This window comes from Phacochoerus africanus, chromosome 2, assembly GCF_016906955.1.
Source record: "Phacochoerus africanus isolate WHEZ1 chromosome 2, ROS_Pafr_v1, whole genome shotgun sequence".
Classification (NCBI taxonomy): Eukaryota; Metazoa; Chordata; class Mammalia; order Artiodactyla; family Suidae; genus Phacochoerus; species Phacochoerus africanus.
Window position 1 is genome coordinate 168,797,510 of NC_062545.1, and position 23,529 is coordinate 168,821,038.

The following is a 23,529-nucleotide window of genomic DNA, read 5'->3' on the forward strand; positions in this document are numbered from 1 at the left end:
AAGTGATCAGGGGTGACTTGAAACCTCTGAGGAGCTGGGATCATCTGCAGGTTTCTTCACTCTCATGTTTGGTGCCTGGGCTGGAGTGACTTAGAGGCTGAGCCCCTATGGATCTGTGGACAGGAGCATCTACCCAGGACCTCTCCCCACGGCTTGGGCTTCCTAGTGGTGCGGCAGCCTCAGAGCAGTCGGGTTTCTTACATGATGTCTCTGGGATCCAGGAGCAGATATTCCAGCCATCAATGTCAAGATTACGACCTCTTAGGACCTAGCCTCAGAAGTCACATATTGTCACTTCCCAACCAGACTCAAGGGGAGGGGAGTCCCTTTCAAAAAGTGCTTCTCTCTTCCAGCCCCTGTCTAAGGTGGGTAAGACTCAGTCTCCAGGAACAGATACCACCCCTGTTCATGTTCATGTCCCTGACTCTCCAGACCCCAGCATATGTTTCATCTTCCAGGCAACATCAGATGCCCTTGGGCATAGCACTCTAAGAAGTAGGGGCTTTGGAGTGAGAACTCCTCTGTGCCTGGCTGCTGCCTTCCTGCTCAGCTGCAGCTACTAGACAGTAATTTCAAAAGGTGTTTGTAGGAGTTCCCAGTATGGCTCAGCAGGTTAAGAACCCGACTAGTATCCATGAGCATGAGGGTTCAACCCCTGGCCTCACTCAGTGGGTTAAGGATCCAGCGTTGCCACGAGCTGTGGTGTAGGTTGCAGACATGGCTCGGGTCTGGTGTTGATGTGGCTCTGGCGTAGGCCGGCAAATACAGCTCTGATTAGACCCCTATCCTGGGAACCTCCATATGCCGCGGGTGTGGCTCTAAAAAGACAAAAGACAAAAAAAAAAAAAAAGTTGTGGCCCTAAAAAGAAAGGAAAAAATAAAGGAACAAAAAGGGGGCTGTAGACTGTGAGATGCCACCCTTGGGAGGGAACTTACCACACTTTTCCTGGGACCTGCCCCTGGCAGTTGTTTCCTTTCCCTTGGACCTTGGCAACTAAAACCAGATCCGGTGGCCTTAAAAAGGCCATCGCAGGCCCAGAGGCTGGGCAACACCTAGTGGTGGGTAATCAAGATTTGGCATCCTGTGGCTGGCTGCCCATGGCCAGACCCATGGGTGGTGGTTACAATGTCCAGGTCTTCTGGGCAAAGGGGCCAGCAAGGCAAGTGCTCCCTCTTCCATGCTCTGGTTCCGTAGAAGACTGTGGCCTTGGGAATTGGGATTGCCCAGGCTAATCTGTCAAGGCTCACCTACTGGCTGGCAGAGGGGCCCAGCTCCCCCTACATGTGTGTGCATGTGTGCTTGTGTCTGTTGGGGGTGCGCTTCTGTTTTTCAGGGGTTTGGCTTTTTGTGCATTGCAGGGATTTGTTGGAAAATGATGTGAGAACCAGGGGTCAAGGAATGCAGTCCCCTCTTCTTCCCAGCTCCTCCTTCCCCAGGAGCCAGGATTTTTGAATCCTAAATGGTGAGAGCCTCAAGGCTTTGTTCTCTGCCCCTCCCCTGCCAGACTCCTAAATTCCCTTTCTCAGACTTCCCACCAGAGGAGGGATGGGGCTCCAGGAGGGGACTTGGAATTCTTTTTTTTTTTTTTTGTCTTTTTGCCTTTTCTAGGGTTGCTTCCCATGGCATATGGAGGTTCCCAGGCTAGGGGTCCAATCAAAGCTGTAGCCACCGGCTTACACCAGAGCCACAGCAATGCGGGATCTGAGCCACGTCTGCAACCTACACCACAGCTCACGGCAACGCTGGATTGTTAACCCACTGAGCAAGGGCAGGGACCGAACCTGCAACCTCATGGTTCCTAGTCGGATTCGTTAACCACTGTGCCACAACAGGAACTCCTGGAATTCTTGATCATTGTCATCATCCTCCTCCTCCACCTCCCCCTGCATCCACCATTCCAGCCCTCCATCCATCCATTCAACACGTTTACTAAAACTGTTTCTTGGTGCCAGGCACAAAGAGACTCAGACCCTTTCCTCCAGGGCCAGCAGAGAGGAAGCTGACTGACCATGGCAGCCACATGCCCTGGGAAGCTCTGAGGGCCCCAGGATGAGAGCACAGTGGTGGGGGAAGGGCTAGTGGGGAAGCAGCATTTGAACTGGGCCTTGGGGCTGGCTGGGATTTGGCCCTGGCAAATGGTAACAGGGATAAAGTAAGTGTGGGGCCTTGTTGGGACCCAGGGTGCAGCCATCCTGCAGAGGCATAATTTACCATGTCAGGAAGATTCCTCCTTGTCCCCTGGCGCTCCCAATCTTGAGCCCTTTCTGGCAGAGGGGAAAGAAGATCTGGTGGATTGGGTCACGCTGGCCGTTAGGAACAGTCTTCCTTCTTTCTCCCAGCAGCATCTATATTTAAGAAGAGGGCCCTGGCTGTGTGAGCGCAGAGAAGGGGCTTAGTTTACCATCAAGCATCTAGGCATGCGGTAAGGGAGACTGGGCCGGAGTGGGGTCAATGGAGAGGAAGAGGAAGGGGGATCTCGGAACTCAGGGTGGGGCCTTGCCTCCTACATGGTGGCTGGTGACACAGGACATGCTGAGTTGTCTTTAACAGGCTTCTCTGAGTTGGGGGTAGGTACGTAAATGGGGAAGGTGTCACGGGGTCTCCATCTTCTCTTCGCTGCTGGTCTCCCAGCTCCTCCCTCCTGGCCCTTCGCCCTCTCCCTGTTGTTCTCTTCCCAGAGCCTCCTGTGTGACTTAACCAAAGGCAGAAAAGCTACTGGTGGAGGCTGCCGTGCTGGCCGCCCTGGGGTGAGCTGGGGTCAGGCAGTGAGGACAAGGGATCCGAGAGCTCCTTTTCACTGCACGCCTGTGGATGGGCCTTTTGGGCCTCTTCACTGGCAGTGATGGCAGACAGGCTGGGATGGGGCGGGGGGTGCACAGAGGCCCCGATCAGTACACTGGCTGGACCTAGAATCTACATGAGTCATCCAGACTGGCCAGCGAGCCCATCCCCGGGAGGCCCCATAATTGTGTAACCAGCCTCTCCCTTCCACCCCCTTAGTTTTCTTGGGCCAGAGACTCAAGCACAGAGAGAAAAAGAATGTGGTGATGATTCCACTTGTTATTCACACTTAATTAGGTGAATGTTTATTGAGCACCTCTTATAGGGTAGGCATGAAAGATCTGTCAGAAATGGGCCCCGTCCTCAGGAAGTTTGCAGTCCCGTGGCCCCAGCACCAGCAGCCCTCAGTAAATGTGGGTGGATGTGGCCTGGAGGAAGAGCTAGGGCCCTGCAGGGTGGCATGGGGTTTCCACTGGTTTAGGAAGCAAGTGGTGAGCCACTTCTGCCCTGAAGTTCTGCATTTTCTTCATGACTGTGGAGGAAGGGCTGGGGGCTAGCCGCAGTGCCGACCCTTAACGTGGCATCCAGGGCCCCATATGACCTGCCCCCACCCCTCATCTTCCGAGGCTTGTCTCCCACCCTGATCTCTAGCCTCCCTTGTTCCAGCCCTTTCCTCAATGACCCATGAACTTTAACCCTCTCTCCACTCATGCCTTGTGCTGTTTCCTCTACCTGAAATGCCAGTGCTGCCCCTCCCCGCCCTTGCCCTTTGTTCCACACTGCAAATCTGGAGTCTTAGTTAAGCTTCAGGCAAATTCCATGCCAGCTTTTCCTCTGCTCCTCCATCTCTGTGCTGGGGTTCATTTGTTGTCTAATTCAGACAATCACTGGATTGTGAGTTCTTTGAAAGCAAAGATGGAGCTTTTTCTCCTAGCAGTGGGCTGAGGCATAGTGGGTTAACTTGAGGCTGTCAGCCCTACAACTTACCATTCTGTGACCTTGGACAAGGGACTTAACACTGCTGAACCTCAGTTTTAGTGTCTGAAATGGAGAAAATGATATCTGCCCCTTAGGATTGTTACTAACGATAGGGTAGCTTGGTGCCTGGCGAGTATTAAATGTTCCGTGAGTGTGGTTCCCTCCTCCCATTCTGCTTGGTAGCTCCTGTGGCCCTAATGCTGTCCTTTGTACAGATAATATGTTCAGTAATTGTTTGATGGACGAAATGAGTGACTTCAGCTCAGAAATAAACCTGAGCATATACAGGCTAACTAATTTTCTGCAGGGGCACCGGGAAAACACAATGGGGAAAGAATAGCCTTTTCAGTAAATGGTGTTGGGGGAGTTGCTGCTGAGGTGCAGCAGGTTAAGGATCTGACATTGCCACAACTGTGGCTTAGATTCGATTCCTGGCCTCAAACTTCCATATGCCACAGGTACGGCCAAAAAAGAAAAAAGGAAAAAAAACAAAAAACTGTTGTTGAGAAAACCAGATGTCCACATGCAAAAGAATGAAATTGGATCCTTATCTTATGGCGTACTTAAACTGGATTAAAGACTTAAATGTAAGACATGAAACCATAAACCTCCTAGAAGAAGACAGAGGGGAAAAAAGCTCCTTGACATTGGCCTTGGCAGGAGTGATTTTTTAAATATGACACCAAAAGCTCAGGTGACAAAACAAAAGTAAGCAAATGGGACTACGTCAAACTAAAAAGTTCTGCACAGCAAAGGAAACCATCAACAAAAAGAGAAGGCAACATATAGGTTGGGAGAACATATTTTCAAACCATATGTCCAATAAGGGGTTGATATCCAACATATAAAAGGAACTCATAGAACTCAATAGCAAAACACAGAAACCAAATAAACAATAGCAAATAACAACCCAATTTATAAAATGGGCAAAAGATCTAATCAGGCATTTTTTTCAAAGAAGATATACAAATGGCCAACAGGTGTGTGAAAAAATGCTCAAAATAATCATTGGGGAAATGCAAATGAAAACCACAATGAGATGTCTCATCACACCTGTTAGGGTGGCCATTATTTAAAAAAAAAAAAAAAAGGTAACAAGGGTTGATGAGGATGTGGTGAAAAACGAACCCTATACACTACTGGTAGGAATGTAAATTGGTACAGCCATTATGGAGAACAGCATGGAAGTTTCTCCGAAAATTAAAAATAGAACTACTCTGTGATCCAGCAATTCCACTTTTGGGTGTATATCCAAAGGAAATGAAATCAGTATCTCGAAGAACTACCTGCACCCCCATGTTCATTGCAGCATTATTCACAATGGCCAAGATATGGAAACAACCTAAGTGTCCATTGACAGGTAAATGGATAAAAAGAAGATGTGATACACACACAAACGCGCACGAGCACACAGGCGCACACACACACACACACACACACACACACACACACACACACACACACACAAATGGAATAGTATTCAGCTTTAAAAAAGGATCTCCTGCAATTTGCAAAAACATGGGTGAAACTGTAGGACCTTATGCTCAGTGAAATAAATGAGACCCAGAAAGAAAGAAAAAGTCATGAATTCATATGTGGAATGGTAAAAAGCCCAATATATACATATAATTTATTATACATTGCCTTCTCTTCTTTTTGCTGATGGTTTTCTCTGCTGTGCAGAACTTTTTAGTTTGATGTAGTCCCATTTGCTTATTTTTGTTTTTGTCGCCTGAGCTTTTGTTGTCATATTAAAAAAGAAATCATTGCCAAGGCCAATATCAAGGAGCTTTTCCCCTCTTTCTTCTTCTAGGAGGTTTATGGTTTCTATGTCTTACATTGAACTCTTTAATCCATTTTGAGTATGCTATAAGATCATACAGAGCAGAACAATGGTTACCAGGGGTGGGAAGGTGGGGGAAATGGGGAGATGTTGGTCAAAGGATACAGAAGTGCATTTAGTAGGATGAATTGGTCTATAAGTCTAATGCACATATGATGACTATAGTTAATAATACTGTATTGAATACTGGACATTTGTTAAGAGAGTAGATTTCAGGTGCTCTCCCCGCCCCCACCACACACAAAATGGCAAGGAAATGAGGAGAAGAATGTATAAGTTAGCTTGACTATAGTAATCATTTCACTGCGTGTGTGTATACCAAATCATCATGTTGTACACCTTCAGTGTATACTGTGGTTATTAAAAAACAAAATTTTAAAAAATGAGCGAGTTGCATCTATTTTGGAATCACAAGATGTTCAAATCAGAAAGGACCTTAAAGATCACTTGACTTACCCCCTCTATTTTACATTTCCTGAAACTGGGTACCAGAGGGCACACGGTGCACTGAAGGTCATTTGAAAGGGTCACAATTCAAACCTTAGTCTCTTAGTTCCAGCCCAGCGTTCTGACCTTTCTCGATATGTTCGCTGGTCCCTTGGGCTGCTGGGCATGAGCTGGGGGACATCCTGATGGGGATGTAGATCCTTTGTGAGAATCCTGCATTTTCACACCCCTCTGCTCACTTCCACCCCACCCCCTTTTCTTCCTACGGGTCCAGATTCCTCTAGGGTGCTTGGCATGCCCTCCAAAGATGCGGCGTTTCCCTGCCTCTGCATGGAGGCTGGCATGGACTCTTCGTTTGCCGCTTTCCCTGGAGAAGGTTGACTCCCAGGTCCCTGGTCTCCTCCCTCGTGCCCTTTCCTTTGGTGTCTCAACCTTTCTGCATTTTCCCTCATGTCCCCACTGCTCCCTCCCCTTCCCTCCCTAAGTATTCTGCACCTCAGACTAGATCCTGCATCCATCTTCTACACCTGAGGGGACATCTCTCCCAGGGCCCTTTCTCTCAGGGAACTGCTGTTTTCGTTGGAATGCCTTATCACCTTGCAGAGTACAAAACTCTGCTCCCCAGTTGAAGAATTTCAGCCTCTGTAAGGTGAGTTTGGGAGATCATTACGGCCTCGGGCCGGTGCAGAAGGTGCATGTACAGAAACAGGATCTGGAGTTCCCTTCATGGCGCAACAGAAATGAATCTGACCGTGAACCATGAGGTTGCGGGTTCTATTCCTGGCCTTGCTCAGTGGGTTAAGGATCCGGCGTTGCCGAGAGCTGTGGTGTAGGTTGCAGATGCGGCTCTGATCTGTTGCTGCTGTGGCTGTGGTGTAGGCTCCGATTAGACCCCTAGCCTGGGAACCTCCATATGCCGTGGGTGTGGCTCTAAAAAGACAAAAGAAGAAAATAAACAAGATCTGAGTGAAAACGGATCACAGACACCAGCCTGTCCCTTGACACCAACTCATGGAGCCATCAACATCTTCCACCTAACACCCTGAAAGTGACCAAGGAAAAAACCCTCAAAGGAAAATACAAGAAGTACTTTAAAGCTTCTGTTAGCAACAAATTCGGAACCATCCCATGTACTGAGCAGCAGCTAAGTGAAGCCAGCTGGGGATCTCCGGCACCAGGGAACATGTCCCAGTGCCGACTGGCTATGGGATATGCTGCCTATGGACATGCACATGCTTGCCATGATTTTTACCTGTTCCATGGGATTCATTTTTATAATTATTTTAAACAATATATTTTTCAGATTATTAAAATGTGTTCATTCTGAAAATTAATGAAATCACAAAAATATAAAGATGGAGATAGTTTCATCCTTTCTCCCACCTTCCCAAGAGACCACCCTTTGCATTGTTCTGTTTTTCCTTTCATTTGTTTTTTCTATGAGTGCATGTAAGTATAGCCTGCTTTTGCATTTATTATTTTAATATTGTATCATAAGCATTTCCTTATAGTATTATTTATACTGTATCTCATAGATTATAATATTTCACATTTTGTGGACTCTGAAGTTGGGATGTATTTTCACTAGCATGTCATAGTCACTGCATGTTTTTCTTTTTCAGAAGAACATAATAATGGTCAGTCCTATGATCTATTGAATTAGATTTGATGAAATATCTCAAAGGCATGCTTTTTATGTTTGCAGAATTGTCATATAAATATAAACATACTTGATTTTAACAACCTCTTATTATTGGACATTTAAGGTGGGTCCACCTTTCTGCTTTTCAGAAACATCCTAATACGTGAATTGTGCCCATTGTTTATCCAGGTGGACTCTCAGAAATAGGTAAAATTAATGAAGATCTTAAAGGCTCTTGATGCAGCCACATCCATGTTGACAAGGACCAAATGTGAATATAGGGTCTTCAACATGGAAGCAACCTAAATGTTCATTGACAGATGAATGGCCGAGTAGTATTCCATATACCCAATGAAATACTGCTCAGCCATAAAAAAGAATGAAATAATGCCATTTGCAGCAACATGGATGCAACTCGAGATTCCCATACTAAGTGTAGTCAGAAAGAGAAAGACAGATACCATGTGATATCACTTTTATGTGGAATTTAAAATATGACACAGATGAACTATCTACAAAAACAGATACAGACTTACAAAGAACGGACTTGTGGTTTCCAAGAGTGGAGGAGGGAGTGGGATGGACTGGGAGTCTGGGGTTAGTAGATGCAAACTATTACCTTTAGAATGGATAAGTAATGAGGTCCTACTGGATAGCACAGGGAACTATATATCCAGTCTCTGGGATAGACCATGTTGAAAGATAACATAAAGGGAATATATATATATGTGTGTGTGTGTCACTTTGCTGTATAGCAGAAATTGGCACAACATTGTAAATCAACTATACTTTAATCTAAAAAAAAGTGAATATAGAATCTTCAGTTCCCTGCTGGTGGCAAGGCTCTCCTGTTGCGAATAGATTTGGGATTGCAAGCCCTTCCTTGGATTCTTAACAGCCAATGAAGCGCAGTTCCATAGATTTTTATTTTAATGCACAACCAAAAGCTGCTTATGAATATCCTATATCAAACTAGGATTATCAAACCATATTTGGCGTTCGTAAACCCAAATTAGTATATTCCTAGAAGTTTTGGGGGCCTTAAAATTTATGGAGATGGCTGGTGCCTTTGCAGTTTTTGGCAAAGCTCTTACTATGTGCATTCATATAGCTAACTAGAAATCCTGAAATTTTCAATAAGCACACTTTGCTCTCAGTGTCATTTGAGTTGGCTCCAATGTCCAATTGCTGCCGTTCTTGGTTTTTAATTATAAGTGCTGTGAATTGAGTTCCCTCATAACTGATTAATTTGTCATTGATTGTTTACTGAACCGCCAGTGTGTAGTACTTTTTTGCATATTTGAAACCTATGATTTTTTCATTAACCTTGGCGTCTTAAAGTGTCATTTGTCAACCACCTGCCTTGGAATCTCTTAGGTGTTTGTTAAAATGCAGAGTCCTGGGCTCTCATCCAGACCTCCTGAATCAGAATTTCTGGGAGCGAGCCCCAGAATAAGCATTTCTGTGCCAGTGAGACCCTCTAAGCACGTCTTTAATGTGTCTGCACAGTGGTTCAAGAAGGAATCTTCCAGGTCCTTATTGCTAAAGCTGCTATGCATGTAGTTCCCCAATTCTGCTTATTTAGAGGTATCTGCATGTGGATTTATTCTACTTAAAAATACCCTGCAAGAGGAAGGGTGCTGTTTTATCACCTATGATTGTGCATGGCCTCTAGGAAGTGTGTGGTAGGTGATTTATTATGCCCCTCTCTTATCCTCGGGTATCCCCATGTTGTTTTCCCACTGATGTGTGGTTGGGAGAGGGGCCTCGAGGACAGCCATGATCGAGGACCCAAGACCCCAGGGAGCAAACTGGACCCTGACGTGTAACAACACCTGCTGGAGAAGGAACAGCACCTGTTTAAAAAAGGAACATGGGGACCAAGACAAGGAAAGGTCCTCATGACTGTCCGTGGGCCACAAGGGTAAAGCAGCCAAGTCAAGGATGTGGCTGGACGCTGCAGTGGGAAGTGACTGGGAGGATTTCAAGACCCCACCCCCACCCCCACCCTGGGCCCTCTGAGGACAGCCGTCCTCCCCACCCCTGCACTGTGCACTGGGGGAGGGGCTGGTTCCAAGGCCCCAGTGGGCCCTTTATCCACTGCCCTCAGCTCTGACTGGAGCACATTGTGTCCTGGCTGCGTCTCTCACAGCCTCTTAGTGACGGGCCTGTTGTCCAAGATGGCCCTGCGGCTGGTCCAGGCCTGTGCCCATGTATTATGCATCAGCAGCTCAGACAAAGCTTCTGTGTGTGGGAGCCCAGTGGGGTGGGGGCTTGGCCCCCCACAGGGTCCTGTTTACCAGGCACTGGCTGCCCAGAGGGCGGGATGGTGGGGGTGCTGCGTGCGTACAGGAGAGGAGCTCTGTGGCGGGGCCTCTGAGGGGAGAGACCCGAGGCGTCACGGGCACCACTGCAGGCCTTCCAGGCTGAACCTGACTGCAGGTTCTAGGCACTCAGGGAAATGGGCCCTCCACCTCCCAGGGCTCCCAGGCCAGCACAGAACACACTGTTTGGTCATCATCAGAGGCTCTCTGGCTAACCCTGCCTCCAGTTATCCTGTGATTCCCAGGGCACCTGTGGTGTGGCCTGAGTCCCCCAAGCACCAAGAGCCAAGACCAATGCCGACCTCCCTAATCAGAGTGGTCAGATCAGTCACTTCACCTGGACGGGAGCCTCTTGGTGAATGCAGGCAGGACTTGCTCCTCTGTAGCCTCTCGCTTGGGGGCGTGGTACGAGACAACCACACAGTAGATGTTTGTGGAATGAGAAAGGGTTGTCAGGCCTTTGCAATGGCCCCATTCCTCAGGCAGTGGCTGTGGCTCAGGCTCAGAGGAGCATCAGCAGGGAGCTGGAGAGCCTTCGCTTCTGGATGCCCACTGCCTGATGGAAGACAAACTTCACCCAGAAGGAGGGTGGGGGAGGCTGCCATTTATAGAGCCCCTCCTGTGGGCCAGACCTGCCTGGAGGTTGACACGCGGGCTCATTCCCTCCCCCAGCAGCACTGTCCAAGGATCCCTTTTCTCCCTTCTGTGCTAGAAGAGCCCTTCACCCACTGCCCTGCACTCTGGCGCAGTCACTGGGTGCTGCCTTGGATCGTGTAAGCATTGCACCCTGGCTTAATTGCCCAAGGACTGACTGCAGAGTGTGCTTTGGCATTGAACAGTATAATTGTGGGCCTAAGGGGGTTGCTGTCTGGGACATGACTAATCAGAATTATCACAGGACAATATTCCTGCCTCTTGCCTACCACCCTGGATTCTGATATACATTTATCAGGGGGGAGGAGGGTTAAGAATCTTGGGCAGGATGTATGTAGCTTGAAAAAGCTCTTGGTTGTCCTAGTTCCTTCTCAGCCAGGCTTTTAGCCTTACTTTTGGTGTTATTTATAGGTTTCAGAATTTTATTGTGACTCCCATGGAAGAGAAGTCTTTGCTTAAGGTCACCCACCCCCACCAGGGTTTCTTGCTGCCTGGCCTGCTGGCCTTTCTGCCATGCCACACTCCCTTAAAAGCCAGTGGCTGCCCTGGTTGGAGATTCAGATGCCTGCTGGATGCCGTGAGCAATTGTGCAAATCTTCCAGGCCGCAGCCTGAGTGATTCTGACAGGCTGTTAGTGCAGCTGTTGGCATGTGGGCCATGACACACACAGGAAGTCCCTGGCTGCCGTCATCCGAGAGAGCCCTGTGTGCCCAAGACAGGGATCTTACCTCTGGGGTGCTCAGGATCTCAGAGCAAAGACAAGCAGCTACACAGTGTGCTGAAGGGCTCTTGGTTCTGGAACCAAACCCACACAGGCAGACTAATTCCACCTACAAGGATCTGAGAAGGCTTTTGGAATTCGAGTTTTGAAAGGAGGATGTGGGGAGGCAAGTCTGAGCGGAGCGGGCCATGTGTGTGCATGTGTGCCTGTGTGTGCATGTGTAAGCGTGTACTTCTGTGGGTGTACATATTTGTTCTCAGCAAACCCTGTGATCCCAAGGGACTGGTCCATCTGTTGATGGACAGAAGGACTAATGAGGTAAGGCGACAGAGTCCCATCCATGAAGGACTTTGAGGAAAGGAGCTTAGACTTTCCTCTCTTCGTGTAGGACACCAAAGGGTTAGAGCAGAGCATACAGTCAGAGATGTTTGTTTTTAGTTGGAACAAACCTCAGAGGGTATTATAAAGGGTTTGGAGGAAGAAGGAAGAAGGGGAGAAACTAAAGTTTGCTCACACTTACCAGGTCCTTAACTTACCTTGTTTCGTTTAATCCTCCCACGAACCAAGGAAGTGGAGCCATAACTGTGGTTACCAGATCAGGATCCACGGCTCTGAGGGGTTAAGGAAACAGCCTGGGAATTTTGGGAACTGAGTTACAGCCGGGTCTGATTGCCTCTGAGCCCATGGTTTCTAGAGACATGGGCTCCCTCCGGCCCTAAAAGCAGGACAGGGTGCTCTCCTAGCCCAGGTGGCCCTAGGGGATTGGTGACTACGGGTGGGAGGCAGCTCAGGAGGAGAGGGCCATTTAAGGCACAGCAGCCTCTGGCTTCTGCGGGTCATGGAGCTGGGCGTGACACTGCCTCTCAGGCTTGAAAGGGACCTTCCAGGTTCTTCCAAGCACTTTTCTGCTTAATACATCATTGGTCCTCGCTTCACCCTCGCTTGACTAGGTCCAGCTCTGCCCCTCGTCTTCCGTGTGATTTGGCGGAGCAAGTCACTTGCCTTCACTGGGCCTCCACGTTCCCATCTGCACAATGAAGAGCAGTTTCGTGTGTGTGTGTGTGTGTGTGTGTGTAACAGAGAGTGTGTGCATGCATGGATATGTGTGTAAGCATGTGCTCGCACGTGTTCTTTCTCAGCAAACTTGAATGAAGAGCACGACCAGATCACCTCTAGGCCTTCCTGCTGTGTTCTCTCCCTGTAGGATGGGTGCTACTGGCATCATCACTCCCATTTTATAGTAGATGAAGGTGGAGTCCTGTGAGGGAATCCTGGGTAAGGAGGGACAAAACCACACTGTTCTTTTCCCAACATCCTCAATTTTGAAACTCCTGCTGGTTAACTGTGGTCCTGCTGGATGGACCCATGGCAGCTGTGGCTGAACATGGGGGTTGAATCTGGGGCACCTGGAATGCCCGAGTAATCACACTGCTCTGGGTACTAGATTTTCCAGTTTGTAGAGTTCACACGTGCCAGGCTCTATGCTCACTGCTGGGGACACAGAGGTGAATCTGACTTGGTCCCTGCCCTCCAAGAACCCACTGATCATGCTACAGGTTTCAGACTTTTTTTTTGCCTGTGACTCCTAGTAAGAAAATCATTTTATGTTGTGACAAAGCACACACATGTGCACACACATGTGTTACATATATAAAACCAAAGTCGTGTCATCTACTCTGGTGTTTTCTAGTCTTTCCACTTTTTTATTTATTTATTTTTTTAGGGCTGTACCTGCAGCATATGAAGGTTCCCAGGTTAGGAGTCAAATCGGAGCTGTAGCAACTGGCCTACACCACAGCCACAGCAATGCCAGATTTGAGCCGTGACTGCCATCTACCCCAGAGCTCACAGCAACACCAGATCTGTAACCCACTGAGCAAGGCCAGGAATGGAACCTGCATTCTCATGGATGCTAGTCAGATTCGTTTCCACTGAGCCACGACCGGGAACTCCACCCGCTTTTTTTAAAGTGCAAGTGGCAACCTATGATGTGGATTCCATAACCTACTAGTAGGAGGTGACCCTCCAGGGCAAGAAACACAGCTGTGTGTTACGCATAATGCATATATTGTATTGCATATAGGTTATGTGGTGTGGGAAAAGAGAGCAAGGAATGGGTTCTTTTGATTGGGAAAATCAGGGAAATCCCCAGTTCAAGTGGCACTTGAGCTGTGTTTGGATGAATAATAGGATTTCAGTCAACAGAGAAAGGGGAAAGGCGGCCAGATTGAAACCACGGCAGGAGCAGGGAGACATGAGAGGGCCCCACAGAAGAGCTAACATTGCTGCGCCTGGCATGGGAGCAGGGCCTTTCCCGGGCCATCATGCAGTTCTCACAGTGACTCCAGGAGACAGCTCTTTATAGCTTCATGGTAAGGATGAGGATATTGAGGCTCAGGGAAGTTATGTGCCTTGCCCAGGGTCACATGGCTTCTAAGTGGTGGGGCCAAGATTTGAACTCAGGCAGTTCCACTGAGACCTAAATATGAAGTGCCTAGAGTTTTCACCCTAAAGATACTTTGGGGCTAGTTCAGGAGGATGCACGACTACTAGTCTAAAATTTTAAATTTCATTCTGGAGGTAAGAGGAAAAACAGTATACATTTTTGAAAAAGGGAATTGGTAAATGATCAAAGTTTTATTTGGAGGAAGAGTTCAAGGAGAGGCAAGGACCCCTGTCAGGAGAAGGGAGCAGCATCTTTCTGCCCAGGTCAGCAGCCTCAGAGACCAGTACATCGCATTTATCTCAGAGATGCTGTGAGTACATTGCTCATATATTACATGCTGATGAGAAAGTACCACATGAAAGGAGAATGAAAACTGATTCCCTTTTTACTTTGGCTGCTAGGAAGCCCAGTGCTCCAATCTGTGATGTTCTTCCAGGGAGCATTCAAGAATTCCAATAAGCCTCTTATACATTCATTTTGCCTTGCCTTAGTTGTCCTTCCTTCACTTTCCTATAATCTGAATTGTATCACCTGCTTACTTTTTCACCCTGCTGTAAGATATACATTTAGCTATAGTGCCCTAAAGCAAACTTTAAGCAAAATATGAGTAAAGCACACAGAAGTAACTGGAAAACATTTTTTTTGCAGACAAGATTGGAAGCTCCTAGAGAGTGGGGATTGTCTTTCCATCTCCTAAGGCTTCTGTCCCAGGGCTGGGTGCCAAGTGGGTACATCACGTAGATGTGAACCTTGGACTTTTGGAGCTGGCAAGGGCCTGCAGGATCCCTGTTTATTCAAGAACAGATGTGGCTCACCAGTGGTGCCCAGGATGGCTTCAGTGGAGCTGTGATGAACTTGGTTTGGTTTAATTGTCACATACTTATTTAGTGTCTAATAGAAACAAGTGTCACTAATGCATCAAACCAGTCTTGTCATGGATAAAATTGATTAGAATCAGGCTTGGGCAGATATTTAAATTTTAGAGTCAATTTAAACAAAATTGTAATATAAATATGATTAAAGTGATTTGTAGAAAATGTGTTGACAGTAGTACACAAATTCTGACGTTTGGATGACCCTAATTCAGTTACCCCCCCCCCCCCGCATATGACAAATGACAAATCTGATGCCCAGGAAGGACCTTGACTGTGGGTCTTGTAGGAATTTTTGAAGCCACAGGACTGAAGAGAGCCTTCCCCTTCCGACCTCACATGGCCCCACGTCTTGTTTTGGAGTCGTTTTTATATTTCCAGCGTGCCTTCTGTCTTTGACTCACTCCCCTGCTTTTCCCCCAGCCCCATAAGGCTTGCATAGCAGGGGTGATTGACTCTCCTGTTTTGCAAATGAGCAGACTGAGTCCCAGAGGTGGGGGGGGGCTGCTGTTACCCAGCCAGCTGTGGTGGACCGGGGTGAGAGCCTTTCCAGGCTGCCCCGCTGTGTGTGTCAGGCAGGGTCAGCAGGGAGCCCGTTTCTGTGATGAAATCCCCCAGCAAATGGTAGAAAGTGGGCTGGGCAAAAGCAAGGCAGTCTGCTGGCCTAGCGCCACTCGGGAGCAGTGTGAACGGTACCTCCTGATTCCACGTCGCTCCACTTCCAGGAAGTTACTGCTTTCTGAGCCCAGATGTTCTCCTCGCCTGCTTGTGCACGGGCTTGTTCCTCAGCTCCGTGCTGATGGGTGACTTCGGCAGTGAACATTCTCAGCTATAGACAGCTGCCAACCCTCCCAGTGCCCTGTGTGGGGACCTTTCCGGCCGTGAGTAATGAAACCACAGCCTTGATTGGGCATCTTTGTGGTGCCAGACCCCGTGCTCACAGCCCGAGGGACTCACAGTCTGGCGAAGGAGGCAGGATCATAAACAGCTAGGCGGAGAACAATGCAGTAAGTGCTGGGATGGAGGGCTGGACCAAGTGTTATGGAGGGAGCATGGAGGAGGGAGTGACCAGAGACGGATAAACCTGGAGACCCACCCACCTGCCTCTGAAGTGAGAATGTGCCTTTGGCCTCGTGACCTACTTTTCCCAAAGGGCAGGTCATCCACTTCGCTCCACCATCAAGGTTAGGATGTCAGCTGATTTGGAAGCGGCCTTGTGAGAACCAGTTGAGTTCGCTTTGGTTTGGTTGTTGGTATTTTTTAGGAAGACAGTATGGCTCAAGAGGACAGGCTTTGGAGCAAGATGGGGCTGAGGTATGAACCCAGCTCCTGCCAACTGTGTGACCTTGGGCAAGTCATTTACTTTCTGAGGCTTGGCTTTCCATCTTTAAAATGGGGAAAGGAGTTCCATGGTGGCCTAGTGGTTAAAGCTCTGGCTTCGTCACTGCTGTGGCACAGGTTCGATTCCTAGCCCAGGAACTTCTGTATGCTGCAGGCTCAGCCAAAAAAGAAAAAAAAAAGGAAAAGATGGGAATAATGATCCCTTCCTCTTAGGAGTGAGAATTAAACGAGACCAAGTTGGCCCAGGACCCCAAGCCTGGTTTTCAGTGAGCACTGAGTACGTTAGCTGCTGGCGTTGGTGATGATGATGGTGGCATCTGCCCAGTGAGTGGCTGCATGTGCAGAGTGAAGGAAGTGTGTAGATGTGAGTATGGTTTGAGACCATCCATCTGGGTGGAGTCTGTGACCACAGCGTGGAGGTGCCAGGGCTGGTTTTACATTCACTTAGTGTGAATTGACTAGAGAAGACTTGACTGAGGGCATTTAATGGCTGAAGGTTTAGGGATGGGATGCGTGAGCATAGTTGAAAGGACCCTCAAGGTGTCATCAAGTTCAACCTGAACCTGATATGTGAGCGCCATCTCTGACACCTGTGCCAAGGGACCTTCCAGTTTCTTTAATTGCCTCCAGTGATGGGGAAGTCAGTACTTCCCAGCACGACCCATTCTGTTACTGGACATCACTGGCTATGCATGAGAAACAAAAGCAGTGCACCCTTATGGAGGGCCTGCAGAGTCACAAGGTAGATTCTCACACTTCATTCATTTATTCATATTTTCTAAATAAGCACCTGCTATTGCCAGGCACTGTTCTAAATCCTGGGGATGCATCAGGGGAGCAGAGTAGATCAGCTCTGTCCTCATGGAGTTCACAGTTTCACCTAATCTCACAATACTCCTGTGATGGTGGCAGGGCAGGGATTGGGATTATTCCCATTTCACAGCCTGGGAAATTGAGGATAGTGGTGGTGATGGTGACAGCTAAAATTTGTAGAGGCCTAGAATGTGTCAGGTGCTTTATATATTTGAGGGAATCTAGTCTTCACATCAGCTCTATAATGTAAGCACAGTTAGTGTCATCCCCCTTTTATGAATGAGAAAACTAAGGCTCAGAGAAGTGATGTTGCTTGCTTAGGATCACACAGCAAGAATGTGGCTCAGCTCTTCTTACCTCCACCCTGTGCCTTTGGAATTGAGGCTTGCCAAAGTGGCAGAGCTGGGGCCAGAACTGAAGCAGCTGGGCTTAGACCCTGGGCCCTTTGCAGCACTGTTGGAAGGTCATGTGGGAGCCCTGGCAGTTTCCAACAGGTGCACACTACCAGGGGGGACAGCCTTTTCCACCCATAGCCCTGTTCATCCCACCCCCTCAGGGCCACCTGTTCCCTCCTAAAGAAACATAAGCGGGTGAGGCCATCTTGGACAATATCCAGAAATCATCTTGGTGAGGCCAAGGGCAGGCTTCCTTTGCTCTGGAGACCCTACTGGGCTTCTCCGTCCCGGCACCTGGGGCCTGACACTCCCAGTAAGTAGCAGGTACAGGCAGGTGGGGCTGGGTGTGATCACTGCGAGTTGGATCACAGCTCCTGGGTAATCCCGGTTTGTGCTACTTGCTAGGAATAAGATGGGGGGCGGGCACCTTGAGCAGCCCACCCCCTCATTGCTGATACCAGGACTTCACCAGCTGCTCTGAGACTGGGCGCAGGGAGCACAAACAGGTTTTTTCACAGCTGGATTGAGAGGAAGCCCGTTCTGATTCCTCCCTCTGTGCCCAGTGCTCTTCAGTTCACCCTCCTGAGTGGAGAGGAGAACGTCATGCCCTGCAGATAGCGTGATGTAAAGAGAGGAGAGGTGGACTCAGCACCCTGGGGTCGCAGGTCCTGCCCTCACCCCATCTTGGCAGGTGACCTCTCTCGGTTTCCTCATCCAATAAATGGGAGTAAAACAAGCCAGCCAGCTGCCTGGCTTAGTCCAGGTCATCACATCAAAGCGCTCTGAAAGGTTGAAGCTCCCTAGTGAAGCTGGCTCCCTAGTGAACCGTGAATACAGTTGCTGACACAGATAATAATGGTGTGCAGAGCATCTGAGTCTTTGAAGGTACCATTCAGTTTTTTTTTCCCCAGCCTGGAACTCCTCTTGGGAACTACTGTCTATAGGGTCTAAAACCAACCATGATGTATCTCAAATATTATACATTGGACTCACCCAAGGGGCTTTTTAAACATCAGACTGGTAGTTCCTGTGGTTCAACCCCCAAGATTCTCATTCAGTGGATCTTGAGTCTCTGTTTTTAGCTCCGAGGCTAGTGGCTGAAAGCCATACCTGCCCAGAATGAGGACATTACAGGACAAGCGACCATATTCCCAGGACCTTTTCTCTGTGCTACACGAAGCCTCCCTGCAGTGGGTGTGCAGAGCACATCACTGCCTGGGCAAAGGGACCCAGCTCTGCTCAGTCCACCAGCAGGACTCTATTATGCAACTTTCTGTATTGAGGACCACGATAAAAGTTTCTTCCTTCCCTTAATTTGTTTTAAAGACTGGGTTTGTTGAGGTATCATTCACATGCAGTAATAGTCATCCTTTTTAGTGTACAGTTCTCTGTGTTTCAACAGCTGCACACAGTGTGTAACCACCATCACAATCGTGATATAGCATGTTGCTGGCACCCTCCTCCAAAATTCCCTTCTGCTCTTTTTCAGTCAACCCCTCCTCCCAGTGCCAGGCCTTGCCACTGATCTGTTTTCTGTCTTTGTAGTTTTGTCCAGAATATCATATACAGGCAGATCTTGGAGATAACTTCCATTTTAGGCCACTACAATGAAGCAAATATCACAGTAAAGTGAGTCATGCAAATTGTTTTGGTTTCCCAGTGCATACAGAAGTTACTATAATGTAGCTATTAAGTTGTACACATACAAAACACGAGTTCCCACTGTGGCACAGTGGGTTAAGAATCTGACTGCAGTGGCTCAGGTCACTGCAGAGGTGTGGATTTGATGCCTAGCCCAGTGCAGTGGGTTAAAGATCTGGTATTGCCACCACTGTGGCTAGGGTACAATCTCTGGCCCAGGAACTTCCATATGCCACAGATGTGGCCATAAAAACAAAATACAAAATGCAAAAGAGAAACATTGAAGATCACTGGTCACCAAATGTAGTAATAATGAAAAAGTTTGAAATACTGCCAGTATTACCAAAATGGGACACAGAGACATGAAGTGAGCAAATGGAAGTTCCCAGGCTAGGGGTGGAATCAGAGCTACAACGGTGCTGATAGACTTGCTTGATGCAGGGCTGCCCCTAACTTTCAATTTGTGAAAAAAACCCAACATCTGTGAAGCACAATAAAACCAGGACTGCCTGTAAGCAGAACCATTCAGGCAGCCTTGTGTCTGGCTTGTTTCACACAACGTAACGTATTTGAGATTCAAACATGGCTTGGGGGATGTCGGCACTTTGCTTCTTTTTACTGCTGAGTCATAGTCCATCGTATGGAGGTGCCCCAGTTTTCCCTTCGGGGGTAATTTGATTGTCCCCATCTTTCATCCAGAATTGCTATCTAGTAAGAAGTGCAGTTTGTTTGATTCACATGTGGATCTTGCTAATCTGGTGGCTTTGAAAGTCATAGTAGGAGTTTCCGTTGTGGCACATGGAAACAATCTGACTAGTAACCATGAGGTTGTGGGTTTGATCCCTGGCCTTACTCAGTGGGTTGGGGACCCAGCGTTGCCATGATCTGAGATATAGGTCGCAGATGTGGCTTGGATTCTGCGTTGCTGTGGCTGTGGTGTAGGCCGGCAACTGTACCTCTAATTGGACCCCTAGCCTGGGAACTTCCATATGCCGAGGGTGTGGCCCTAAAAAGCAAAAAAAAAAAAAAAAAAAAGAAAGTCGTAGTAGACTTATTCTTCTGCAGTATTTTTATAATTACCTACAGCATGCCTCGTCCAGGGCTCCGAGTTCATGTGTCTATAAGAAGACACAGACAGGAACCATGACAAGGGAAGTGGCTTGGGGGGGGGTCATGAATCCAACCCCCTTACCTCCTGAAGGAGCAGCAGTGGAAATATGGGCCAGAGGGGCCAGATCTTCTGATTTCTGGTTTTTCAAAAAACAAGAAACGTGGATTTTTATGGAAAGTGTCTTGATTATTTTTTAGTGTTGGCAACCAATTCCAAATATTTTGAATCATCATGCCAGGCCTCGAGCCCCATGTCTCTGCAGACTGAGTCTGTGGATCTCTGTCTTGTGGCCTGTGGCTTGTGCTGTGCTTAGTGCTAGGGGTGTGCAGAGGAAGGAGTCTGGTCCCAGGTCATATACTAGTGGGAGAAACCTGACTTGCAGACTGATAGGTGTAGAGACTACACACTGGGGGTAGTGTTCCATGATCTATATGCAATGATGGTCCCTAGGACTTTGAAGAAAGGCTCCTCAGATGAGGTGACCTTGAATGAGTAGGAGTTTGCCCATCAGGAGAAACAGGCTATTTGTAAGGCCCATCCCAGGCAGGGGACATGGCACGGAAGAGGTTGGACCCTGCAGATAATGGCGGGTCAGCGGGTGGGAGCAGGCACTTTGGGCACAAAGGTTGATTCATTCCTTTCATGGCCTTGACCCTAAGATGCTGTGTTTTCAAGCCAGGAAGTTGGCACTGCCCCTGGATTGTTTTGCTCTTGCAGCGTACCCTACCAAAGGCCTAACTGTCCATTGTCTTAGAAGTCTGGCTGCGCCCTTTGGAGGACAAGCTGTGACCTCACATCCGGCAGCTCAGCCCTTTCCCTGGGTGGCCCAGGGTTCTGGGGCTCTCTGCTCTGCCCCACCAGATATGCTCAGCAGATCAAAGATACACAAGGACCCTGCAGGCAATACCATCAAAGCCAGCTCCTGGGAAGGATGAAGACCGAATTGCACAAACATGTAAATAATGGAAAAATAGCACCAGGCACCAGAGGTTGGACTTATGTCATTATGCCTTAAGGATGGAAACACTGAGTGGGGAATATTCAGTGCCTTAGAGAAAGTGAAAAAAAATTCTTGAGACTACTCCAGACTCATTCACATTCCAAGAACTTCTCTGGCTGTGTGTAAGGGGGGGCTGATTCCACGGCTGGGTTGAGTTTTGCTCTTTTTGCCTCCCCTGGGCCCCTGGGGAGGAGTGATATAGACAGAAAGAGAATGGCAGTCTGGATAATACAGATGCAGGACTGCCGGCCTTTGAGTGAGGGGTCAGGTGGCAAAATCGGATCAGGGCCTCTGTGAGAATCAGTGTCTTCAGAGCAGTGGCTCTTAGTTCTCACTGTGGGGGGTGGGGAGGGCTCATAACAATTTGGATGCCTGGAAGTTTCTGTTGTCTCAGCGAGTTATGAACCCAACATAGTGTTTGTGAGGATGTGGGTTTGATGTCTGGCATTGCTCAGTGGGTTAAGGATCCCGTGTTGCTGTGAGCTGCAGTGTAGGTTGCAGATGTGGCTCGGATCTGGTGTTGCTGTGGCTGTGGCATAGGCCTGCAGCTGCAGCTGCAGTTTGACCCCTAGGCTGGGAACTTCCATATGCTGCAGGTGCAGCCCTACCAGGAAAAAGAAAAAATACAGATGCCCAGACTCCATCATCAACATTCTCTCTCCTTGGCTGGTGGTCCGGGTATCAGTACCTATGAAAAAAGACCTTCCCCGGGTGAGTTTTAAGATTCTGTGAGGGCTTTAGAGAGTGGCCCAGAGGTACAACTGGAGGCTGGGGCCATAGGGCTAGCTCCCCAGCTGCCAGTCTCACTGAGGAAGTTATGGATTTGCAGAGCAGGTGGGAGGCATGGATCTTGGAGCCCCTCAGCAATTGCTGATGAGAGCAGTAGGGCTCTGAGCACTGTCCCTGGAACAGACTCCCCTGTCTAACCCCCAGTCCCATCACTGCTCACAGGGGGACCTGAACAAGATACTTACTTTCTGTCTGCCTCCATTCCTGTATCTGCAAAATGGGCACAGTAATGTCAGCCTAAGAAGGATAATAAGGAGTAGGTTAGTTAACACATACATGTATCAGTTGCTTCTCATAGTGCCTGGCACATAGTAAGCAATGAACAAATGTAATTTGGTAACTTTATTTTATTTTATTTTATTTATTTATTTTTTTTGTCTTTTTGCTATTTCTTTGGGCCGCTCCCGCGGCATATGGAGGTTCCCAGGCTAGGGGTCAAATCAGAGCTGTAGCCACTGGCCTATGCCAGAGCCACAGCAATGCAGGATCCGAGCCGCATCTGCAACCTACACCACAGCTCACGGCAACGCCGGATCGTTAACCCACTGAGCAAGGGCAGGGACCGAACCCGCAACCTCATGGTTCCTAGTTGGATTCGTTAACCACTGCGCCACGACGGGAACTCCGCTAACTTATTATTAATTTTTATTTTTGTTTAGCTTAATTGTTTTACTTTTACTTTGTATGTTCATTCTTATTTTTGCCCTGTATGGGGGTTCGGAGATAACTGAAACACCACCCTACCCCTCAGGGAATCTAGAGGCAGGATCTGAGCACAGGTAGAACAGTGCCCCAGGGCAGAGCAGCTTCCTCTAGGTGCCCACAAGCCCTGTGAAGCAACCCTAAGTGTGGACAGCCCCTAAGAAAGAAGAGTGTGCTGGCGGGGTGGGCACTGGAACTGGGCGGGAGAGATGGGTGGGACACCAGGACACCGAGAGAAGAGGACCGGAGTCCCCTTGGGCCAGTTCTGTGTTGGAGGGTGGGCATCACATGCGTGGGCTGAGGTGAGTCTGGCTGCAGCATGGTTAGTGGGAGAGGAGAACCAGAGAGATGGTTTGATGAGAGGCACTGGGGCAAGTCTGGTCTTTGGCTGCAGGGTGGGATGGGAGAGGGGCCAGGACAGACCCCTGGCCTGAGGGGGTGACCGGGTGCTGGCCAAAGCCAGGGAAGGGAAGGAAAGGCGGCCCTGGTGTGACAATGCCCTCCTCCTGGTGAGGCAGAGCCCTTGTTGATGGTGGGAACAAGCGGTAGTCATCCCCTGTGTCCCTACATCTGCCCAGGCTTTAGTGTGTTCACGTCCCAGGCCAACCACAGAGTTAGTTGCTCTACAATGATGAAGTCACAGAAGAGGGTGGTCCCCAGTGGGCAGGAGCTGTGTCTTCCTCACTCACTATCCAATTAGCAAGCATCCATTAAGCCTCTGCAAAAGGCCCTGCTGGAGATACAGGTATGGCAGACCTGGTCTCTGCTCACCAGATGCCTGTCATCAAAGAGACATTTGGCCTCTTTGTGCTGTGAATCAAAATCAGAGTAGACACAATATGGTTGGGGCTGGGCTAGACATGTAAAGTGCTCTGGGGGTAGAAAGGAGGAGGGGTTTGATCCAACTAGGAGATCCAGAAAGGCTTCCTGGAGGAAGTGGCAATTGCACTGGGCCTCAGGTGGTCTTAGGTGTCTCAGTTATCATTGGCTGAGTTCCATCTTGCAGGGGCAGTCTGATCTCCCTGTCT

General features: G+C 48.6%; 1 protein-coding gene across 3 annotated transcripts in view; it reads left to right on the plus strand.

The window, feature by feature from the left end:
* Nucleotides 1-23,529, plus strand: part of CORO2B (coronin 2B) — a 143,805-nt gene that overhangs the window by 30,726 nt on the left and 89,550 nt on the right. The window contains exon 1 of one of the 3 annotated variants that reach the window (XM_047767166.1): nucleotides 15,448-15,716. The exons of the other annotated variants lie outside the window; for them this stretch is intronic. The gene's annotated coding sequence lies outside the window, so the exon portion shown is untranslated. Of the gene's footprint in view, nucleotides 1-15,447; nucleotides 15,717-23,529 lie in introns of those variants that run through there. 3 annotated transcript variants of the gene reach the window in all.